The sequence below is a fragment of the Oncorhynchus keta genome, unplaced genomic scaffold (assembly GCF_023373465.1).
Source record: "Oncorhynchus keta strain PuntledgeMale-10-30-2019 unplaced genomic scaffold, Oket_V2 Un_contig_12994_pilon_pilon, whole genome shotgun sequence".
Taxonomy (NCBI): domain Eukaryota; kingdom Metazoa; phylum Chordata; class Actinopteri; order Salmoniformes; family Salmonidae; genus Oncorhynchus; species Oncorhynchus keta.
This window is the reverse complement of record NW_026278080.1, coordinates 1-8,895: the sequence shown is the minus strand read 5'-3', so window position 1 is coordinate 8,895 and position 8,895 is coordinate 1. Positions and strand designations below refer to the sequence as shown.

At 40.9% G+C, this 8,895-nt stretch overlaps 1 long non-coding RNA gene across 30 annotated transcripts; it reads left to right on the top strand.

The window, feature by feature from the left end:
- The first annotated feature begins 2,893 nt into the window (after window positions 1-2,893).
- LOC127918064 (uncharacterized) lies at window positions 2,894-8,365 on the top strand. 30 transcript variants are annotated; one of them, XR_008098662.1, is made up of 7 exons: window positions 2,894-3,172; window positions 3,266-3,571; window positions 4,540-4,879; window positions 5,416-6,262; window positions 6,362-6,531; window positions 6,736-6,769; window positions 7,076-7,114. It is a non-coding gene; the product is annotated as an uncharacterized LOC127918064 (long non-coding RNA). The 30 variants fall into 30 exon arrangements; XR_008098667.1 differs by having other exon boundaries at window positions 6,362-6,429; window positions 7,076-7,113; XR_008098663.1 differs by lacking the exon at window positions 7,076-7,114 and adding an exon at window positions 6,940-6,978.
- The last annotated feature ends 530 nt before the right edge of the window (window positions 8,366-8,895 follow it).

Below are 8,895 nucleotides of genomic sequence, written 5' to 3'. Positions count from 1 at the left end.
CTCTGTGTTGTTGTTTATTCCATGTGTAACTCTGTGTTGTTGTTTATTCCATGTGTAACTCTGCGTTGTTGTTTACTCCATGTGTAACTCTGTTTTGTTTATTCCATGTGTAACTCTGTGTTGTTGTTTATTCCATGTGTAACTCTGTGTTGTTGTTTATTCCATGTGTAACTCTGTGTTGATGTTTATTCCATGTGTAACTCCCTCAGGTTGTTGTTTACTCCATGTGTAACTCTGTGTTGTTGTTTATTCCATGTGTAACTCTGTGTTGTTGTTTACTCCATGTAACTCTGTGTTGTTTTTATTCCATGTGTAACTCTGTGTTGTTGTTTATTCCATGTGTAACTCTGTGTTGTTGTTTACTCCATGTGTAACTCTGTTGTTGTTGTTTACTCCATGTGTAACTCTGTGTTGTTGTTTATTCCATGTGTAACTCTGTGTTGTTGTTTATTCCATGTGTAACTCTGTTTGTTGTTTACTCCATGTGTAACTCTGTTTGTTGTTTATTCCATGTGTAACTCTGTTGTTGTTGTTTATTCCTGTGTTGTTGTTTATTCCATGTGTAACTCTGTGTTGTTGTTTACTCCATGTGTAACTCTGTGTTGTTGTTTACTCCATGTGTAACTCTGTGTTGTTGTTTATTCCATGTGTAACTCTGTTGTTGTTTATTCCATGTGTAACTCTGTAACTTCCATGTGTAACCTGTTGTTGTTTATTCCATGTGTAACCTGTGTTGTTGTTTACTCCATGTGTAACTCTGTGTTGTTGTTTATCCCATGTGTAACTCTGTGTTGTTGTTTACTGTAACTCTGTGTTGTTGTTTACTGTGTAACTCTGTGTTGTTGTTTACTCCATGTGTAACTCTGTGTTGTTGTTTACTCCATGTGTAACTCTGTGTTGTTGTTTATTCCATGTGTAACTCTGTGTTGTTGTTTTTACCATGTGTAACTCTGTGTTGTTGTTTATTCCATGTGTAACTCTGTGTTGTTGTTTATTCCATGTGTAACTCTGTGTTGTTGTTTATTCCTGTGTTGTTGTTTATGTAACTCTGTGTTGTTGTTTATTCCATGTGTAACTCTGTGTTGTTGTTTATTCCATGTGTAACTCTGTTGTTGTTGTTTATTCCATGTGTAACTCTGTGTTGTTGTTTATTCCATGTGTAACTCTGTGTTGTTGTTTATTCCATGTGTAACTCTGTGTTGTTGTTTATTCCATGTAACTCTGTGTTTTTATTCCATGTTTTGTTTATTCCATGTGTAACTCTGTTGTTGTTTACTCCATGTGTAACTCTGTTGTTGTTGTTTACTCCATGTGTAACTCTGTGTTGTTGTTGTTTATTCCATGTGTAACTCTGTGTTGTTGTTTATTCCATGTGTAACTCTGTGTTGTTGTTTATTCCATGTGTAACTCTGTGTTGTTGTTTACTCCATGTGTAACTCTGTTGTTGTTGTTGTTTATTCCATGTGTAACTCTGTGTTGTTGTTGTTTACTCCATGTGTAACTCTGTTGTTGTTTATTCCATGTGTAACTCTGTTGTTGTTGTTTATTCCATGTGTAACTCTGTTGTTGTTTATTCCATGTGTAACTATGTTGTTGTTGTTTACTCCATGTGTAACTCTGTGTTGTTGTTTATTCCATGTGTAACTCTGTTGTTGTTGTTTATTCCATGTGTAACTCTGTTGTTGTTGTTTATTCCATGTGTAACTCTGTTGTTGTTTACTCCATGTGTAACTCTGTGTTGTTGTTTGTGTCACACTGCTTTGCTTTATCTTGGCCAGGTTGCAGTTTTAAATGAGAACTTGCTCTCAACTGGCCTACCTGGTTAAATAAAGGTGGAATGAACTGACGGTTGGTCTCGACACTATCCACAGGTGTGACCTACTAATTATGACATAATTGTTCCATCATTGTAATGCCTTGCTTACTGGGTGTGTCAGGTCTATCTGTAATATCTACTGTATTTGTCTGTGTGTGTTTTGGCAAACCATGGATTGCCCTGTGCAGAACTGTGAATCCATTTTATGGATGTCATTTAACTGGCCACAGACTGTAGCCAGCCAGTAATTTAGACATGCATTTCATTTCTCTTAAAACTATATTCTGTCATTGCCACAAAAGGAAAACGGCCCAGCAGTGATTAAAGTGTTTGTGATGTCCCCGGAGGAGGACATACTGTCATCAAAGCGTTAACCCTGCTGACACACACCTCTGACACACAGACACGTGCACTATGGACAAACACACACACGCATGTATTATGGACACACACACACACGTACTATGGACACACACACACATGTACTATGGACACACACACTGATGCTCCTGAAGCTTTCTCCAAGAGGAGGAGAGTCATGTTATCATGCAGGCCAAATTCTTGGCAGAAAGTTCCATTGTAAAGGGCCAAATTCTGCTTGGTTAAATAAATAGGCGCCATCCCACTGTAGCTGAGGAGGGGAGAGGGGTCTTTTCATAACTCACTCCTCGCTGTCCTTCCTTCCTTCCTTCCTTCCTTTCTTCCTTTCTTCCTTTCTTCCTTTCTTTCCCTTCTTCCTTTCTTCCTTCCTTCCTAGTGGCCTGGTTATGTAATGTAAGGCTTTGTGACCTGACCAGGGAAACTCTGGGTTCTAAATGAGAGGGGTTCACCCCAATACCTTCTGGTAGAGATGGCACGGCCTGGATATAGACGAGGGTTGTCTATTTGGGAGTGTATCCCCCTTATTGGTTTGTACTTTGAGTGAATGTCTTGTCTCAAGGAGGAGGGAAAAGAAGTGGGAGTGGATAAGGAGGAAAAGGAGAGGTTAAGAACAGTAGATATGAGTGAAAGGAAGAGGTTAAGAACAGTAGATATGAGTGAAAGGAAGAGGTTAAGAACAAAAGATAAGGAGTGAAAGGGAGAGGTTAAGAACAGTGGATAAGGAGTGAAAGGAAGAGGTTAAGAACAGTGGATAAGGAGTGAAAGGAAGAGGTTAAGAACAGTGGATAAGGAGTGAAAGGAAGAGGTTAAGAACAGTAGATAAGGAGTGAAAGGGAGAGGTTAAGAACAGTAGATAAGGAGTGAAAGGAAGAGGTTAAGAACAGTAGATAAGGAGTGAAAGGAAGAGGTTAAGAACAGTGGATAAGGAGTGAAAGGAAGAGGTTAAGAACAGTAGATAAGGAGTGAAAGGAAGAGGTTAAGAACAGTAGATAAGGAGTGAAAGGGAGAGGTTAAGAACACTAGATAAGGAGTGAAAGGAAGAGGTTAAGAACAGTAGATAAGGAAGAGGTTAAGAACAGTAGATAAGGAGTGAAAGGAAGAGGTTAAGAACAGTGGATAAGGAGTGAAAGGAAGAGGTTAAGAACAGTGGATAAGGAGTGAAAGGAAGAGGTTAAGAACAGTAGATAAGGAGTGAAAGGAAGAGGTTAAGAACAGTGGATAAGGAGTGAAAGGAAGAGGTTAAGAACAGTAGATAAGGAGTGAAAGGAAGAGGTTAAGAACAGTGGATAAGGAGTGAAAGGAAGAGGTTAAGAACAGTAGATAAGGAGTGAAAGGGAGAGGTTAAGAACAGTGGATAAGGAGTGAAAGGAAGAGGTTAAGAACAGTAGATAAGGAGTGAAAGGAAGAGGTTAAGAACAGCAGATGTAAGGAGGAAAGGAAGAGGTTAAGAACAGTGGATAAGGAGTGAAAGGAAGAGGGTTAAGAACAGTAGATAAGGAGGAAAGGAGAGGTTAAGAACAGTGGATAAGGAGGAAAGGAGAGGTTAAGAACAGTAGATAAGGAGTGACTGACCCAGGTTACAACAGTAGGATAAGGAGTGAAAGGAAGAGGTTAAGAAATAGTAGATAAGGAGTGAAAGGAAGAGGTTAAGAACAGGATAAGGAGGAAAGGAAGAGGTTAAGAAACAGTGGATAAGGAGGAAAGGAAGAGGTTAAGAACAGTAGATAAGGAGTGAAAGGGAGAGGGTTAAGAACAGTAGATATGAGTGAAAGGAAGAGGTTAAGAAACAGTAGATAAGGAGTGAAAGGAAGAGGTTAAGAACAGTGGATAAGGAGGAAAGGAAGAGGTTAAGAACAGAAGAAGGAGTGAAAGGGAGAGGTTAAGAACAGTGGATAAGGAGGAGAAAAGGAAGAGGTTAAGAACAGTAGATAAGGAGTGAAAGGAAGAGGTTAAGAACAGTAGATAAAAGTGAAAGGAGAGGTTAAGAACAATAGATAAGGAGGAAAGGAAGAGGTTAAGAACAGTGGATAAGGAGTGAAAGGAAGAGGTTAAGAACAGTGGATAAGGAGTGAAAGGAAGAGGTTAAGAACAGTGGATAAAGTAAAAGAAAAGTTAGAAACAATGAATAAGTAGAAAGGAAGAAAGTTAAAACAATGAAATAGAGTAAGAAAAGGTCAAGGCTCAATAAATAAAGAAGTAAAAGAAAAAATTAAAACAATGAATAAGGAGTGAAAGGAAGAGGTTAAGAACAGTAGATAAGGAGTGAAAGGAAGAGGTTAAGAACAGTAGATAAGGAGTGAAAGGAGAGGTTAAGAACAGTGGATAAGGAGTGAAAGGAAGAGGTTAAGAACAGTGGATAAGGAGTGAAAGGAAGAGGTTAAGAACAGTAGATAAGGAGTGAAAGGGAGAGGTTAAGAACAGTAGATAAGGAGTGAAAGGAAGAGGTTAAGAACAGTGGATAAGGAGTGAAAGGAAGAGGTTAAGAACAGTGGATAAGGAGTGAAAGGAAGAGGTTAAGAACAGTAGATAAGGAGTGAAAGGGAGAGGTTAAGAACAGTAGATAAGGAGTGAAAGGAAGAGGTTAAGAACAGTGGATAAGGAGTGAAAGGAAGAGGTTAAGAACAGTGGATAAGGAGTGAAAGGAAGAGGTTAAGAACAGTAGATAAGGAGTGAAAGGAAGAGGTTAAGAACAGTAGATAAGGAGTGAAAGGGAGAGGTTAAGAACAGTGGAAAATAAAGTGAAAGGAAGAGGTTAGAACAGTGGATAAGGAGTGAAAGGGAGAAGGTTAAGAAACAATAGATATAGGAGTGAAGGAGAGGTTAAACAATGATAAAGTAGGAAAGGAAGAGGTTAGAACAGTAGATAAGTAAGAAAAAGGTCAAAACAATGAAATAAAGTAAAAGAAGGTCAAAACAATGGATAATAAAGTAAGACGGTTAGAACAATGGAAAATAAAGTAAGAAGAAGGATTAGAAACAATGAATAAATGAAAAAAAAAGGTCGGCTAGAACAATGGAAATAAAGTAAGAAAAGTCGACAGTGGATAAAGTGAAAGGAAGGGTTAAGAACAGTAGATAGTGAAAGGAAAGGTTAAGAACAGTAGATAAGGAGTGAAAGGAGGTTAAGAACACTGGAAAATGAAAGGAAGAGGTCCCGAACAATGGAAATAAAGTGAAAGAAAGGGTTAAGAACAGTAGATAAGGAGTGAAAGGAAGAGGTTAAGAACAGTAGATAAGGAGTGAAAGGAAGAGGTTAAGAACAGTAGATAAGGAGTGAAAGGAAGAGGTTAAGAACAGTGGATAAGGAGTGAAAGGAAGAGGTTAAGAACAGTGGATAAGGAGTGAAAGGAAGAGGTTAAGAACAGTAGATAAGGAGTGAAAGGAAGAGGTTAAGAACAGTGGATAAGGAGTGAAAGGGAGAGGTTAAGAACAGTGGATAAGGAGTGAAAGGAAGAGGTTAAGAACAGTAGATAAGGAGTGAAAGGGAGAGGTTAAGAACAGTGGATAAGGAGTGAAAGGAAGAGGTTAAGAACAGTAGATAAGGAGTGAAAGGAGGAGGTTAAGAACAGTAGATAAGGAGTGAAAGGAAGAGGTTAAGAACAGATAAGGAGTGAAAGGAAGAGGTTAAGAACCGTAGATAAGGAGTGAAAGGAAGAGGTTAAGAACAGTAGATAAGGAGTGAAAGGAAGAGGTTAAGAACAGTAGATAAGGAGTGAAAGGGAGAGGTTAAGAACAGTGGATAAGGAGTGAAAGGAAGAGGTTAAGAACAGTAGATAAGGAGTGAAAGGAAGAGGTTAAGAACAGTAGATAAGGAGTGAAAGGGAGAGGTTAAGAACAGTGGATAAGGAGTGAAAGGAAGAGGTTAAGAACAGTAGATAAGGAGTGAAAGGGAGAGGTTAAGAACAGTAGATAAGGAGTGAAAGGAAGAGGTTAAGAACAGTAGATAAGGAGTGAAAGGAAGAGGTTAAGAACAGTAGATAAGGAGTGAAAGGGAGAGGTTAAGAACAGTGGATAAGGAGTGAAAGGAAGAGGTTAAGAACAGTAGATAAGGAGTGAAAGGAAGAGGTTAAGAACAGATAAGGAGTGAAAGGAAGAGGTTAAAAACCGTAGATAAGGAGTGAAAGGAAGAGGTTAAGAACAGTAGATAAGGAGTGAAAGGAAGAGGTTAAGAACAGTAGATAAGGAGTGAAAGGGAGAGGTTAAGAACAGTGGATAAGGAGTGAAAGGAAGAGGTTAAGAACAGTAGATAAGGAGTGAAAGGAAGAGGTTAAGAACAGTAGATAAGGAGTGAAAGGGAGAGGTTAAGAACAGTGGATAAGGAGTGAAAGGAAGAGGTTAAGAACAGTAGATAAGGAGTGAAAGGGAGAGGTTAAGAACAGTAGATAAGGAGTGAAAGGGAGAGGTTAAGAACAGTGGATAAGGAGTGAAAGGAAGAGGTTAAGAACAGTAGATAAGGAGTGAAAGGAGGAGGTTAAGAACAGTAGATAAGGAGTGAAAGGGAGAGGTTAAGAACAGTGGATAAGGAGTGAAAGGAAGAGGTTAAGAACAGTGGATAAGGAGTGAAAGGAAGAGGTTAAGAACAGTAGATAAGGAGTGAAAGGAGGAGGTTAAGAACAGTAGATAAGGAGTGAAAGGGAGAGGTTAAGAACAGTGGATAAGGAGTGAAAGGAAGAGGTTAAGAACACTAGATAAGGAGTGAAAGGAAGAGGTTAAGAACAGTGGATAAGGAGTGAAAGGGAGAGGTTAAGAACAGTGGATAAGGAGTGAAAGGAAGAGGTTAAGAACAGTAGATAAGGAGTGAAAGGGAGAGGTTAAGAACAGTGGATAAGGAGTGAAAGGGAGAGGTTAAGAACAGTAGATAATGAGTGAAAGGGAGAGGTTAAGAACAGTGGATAAGGAGTGAAAGGAAGAGGTTAAGAACAGTAGATAAGGAGTGAAAGGGAGAGGTTAAGAACAGTGGATAAGGAGTGAAAGGGAGAGGTTAAGAACAGTAGATAATGAGTGAAAGGGAGAGGTTAAGAACAGTAGATAAGGAGTGAAAGGAAGAGGTTAAGAACAGTGGATAAGGAGTGAAAGGAATAGGTTAAGAACAGTGGATAAGGAGTGAAAGGAAGAGGTTAAGAACAGTGGATAAGGAGTGAAAGGAAGAGGTTAAGAACAGTGGATAGGGAGGAGGAAAGGAAGGAGTGAAAGGAATGTCACCCAGCATGCCTCTACAGACAGACAGACAAACAGGCAGACCTACAGGCAGACAGACAGAAAAGAGGAGACACCACAATCAAGCTCTTAAATGTCCCAGCTGATAGTGACTGTAACTGTGGTTACTCCAAAAGCAACAGGAAGCTTACTGCAGCCTCTCACCTCTGAGGATTTGGGACAAGAGGAGGAAACCAACCTAAACTACACACATTACACTGTATTCACTGGGAACACACACACACACACTGTACAAAGTTATACATGATCTATGGTAATAGTTAATGGGTCAGGTATATTCTTTGTAAGTTGTGGATCTTACTTTGACTCTCCTACACACCTTGGAAACGTTTAATGCCCTGACTTAAAAACATTTTGGCCTGTGTGTGTTGGTAGGATACAGCGGTGTGGCTGGGCTGTTATGAAGCCGTCCGTCTGTCCTGCCGTACATACAGGAAATGGAGCAGTTGGGAACACATCCAGGCGGCCCGTGCCACTGCGGTCCCCATTCCAATGTCAGCCAAGAATATCCCTGCCAAGGAAATTCCCACTTCAATCCCAAGTCTCAATTCGACTTGGGCCCAGTTCTCTGGACGCAGGGCTCAGGAACATTGTAATTGAAGGAGAGACTGCGACACGAGCTAGAGGGGGAACTATTTCAGACCTGGAACGCTATATCCTAGTCCTAGTGATCAGAGGGGGAACTATTCCTGAGACACAAACCATATGGGGAACTATTTCTGAGACACGAGCCATATGGGAAACTATTCCTGAGACTCTGAGACACGAGCCAGAGGGGGAACTATTCCTGAGACACGAGCCAGATGGGAAACTATTCCTGAGACTGAGACACGAGCCAGATGGGGAACTATTCCTGAGACACGAGCCAGATGGGAAACTATTCCTGAGACTGAGACACGAGCCAGATGGGGAAATATTCCTGAGACACGAGCCAGATGGGGAACTATTTCTGAGACACGAGCCAGGTGGGGAACTATTCCTGAGACACGAGCCAGATGGGGAACTATTTCTGAGACACGAGCCAGATGGCGAACCATTCCAGAGACTCTGAGACACGAGCCAGATGGGGACCTATTCCCGAGACACGAGCCAGATGGTGAACTATTCCAGAGTCTCTGAGACACGAGCCAGATGGGGAACTATTCCTGAGACACGAGCCAGATGGTAAACTATTCCAGAGTCTCTGAGACACGAGCCAGATGGGGAACCATTCCTGAGACACGAGCCAGATGGGGGACTATTCCTGAGACACGAGCCAGAAGGGGAACTATTCCTGAGACTCTGAGACACGAGCCAGATGGGGACCCATTCCAGAGACTGTGAGACACGAGCCAGATGGAGAACTATTCCAGAGACTGTGAGACACGAGCCAGATGGGGAACCATTCCAGAGACTGTGAGACACGAGCCAGATGGGGAACTATTCCAGAGACTGTGAGACCACGAGCCAGATGGGAAACCATTCCAGAGACTGTGAGACAC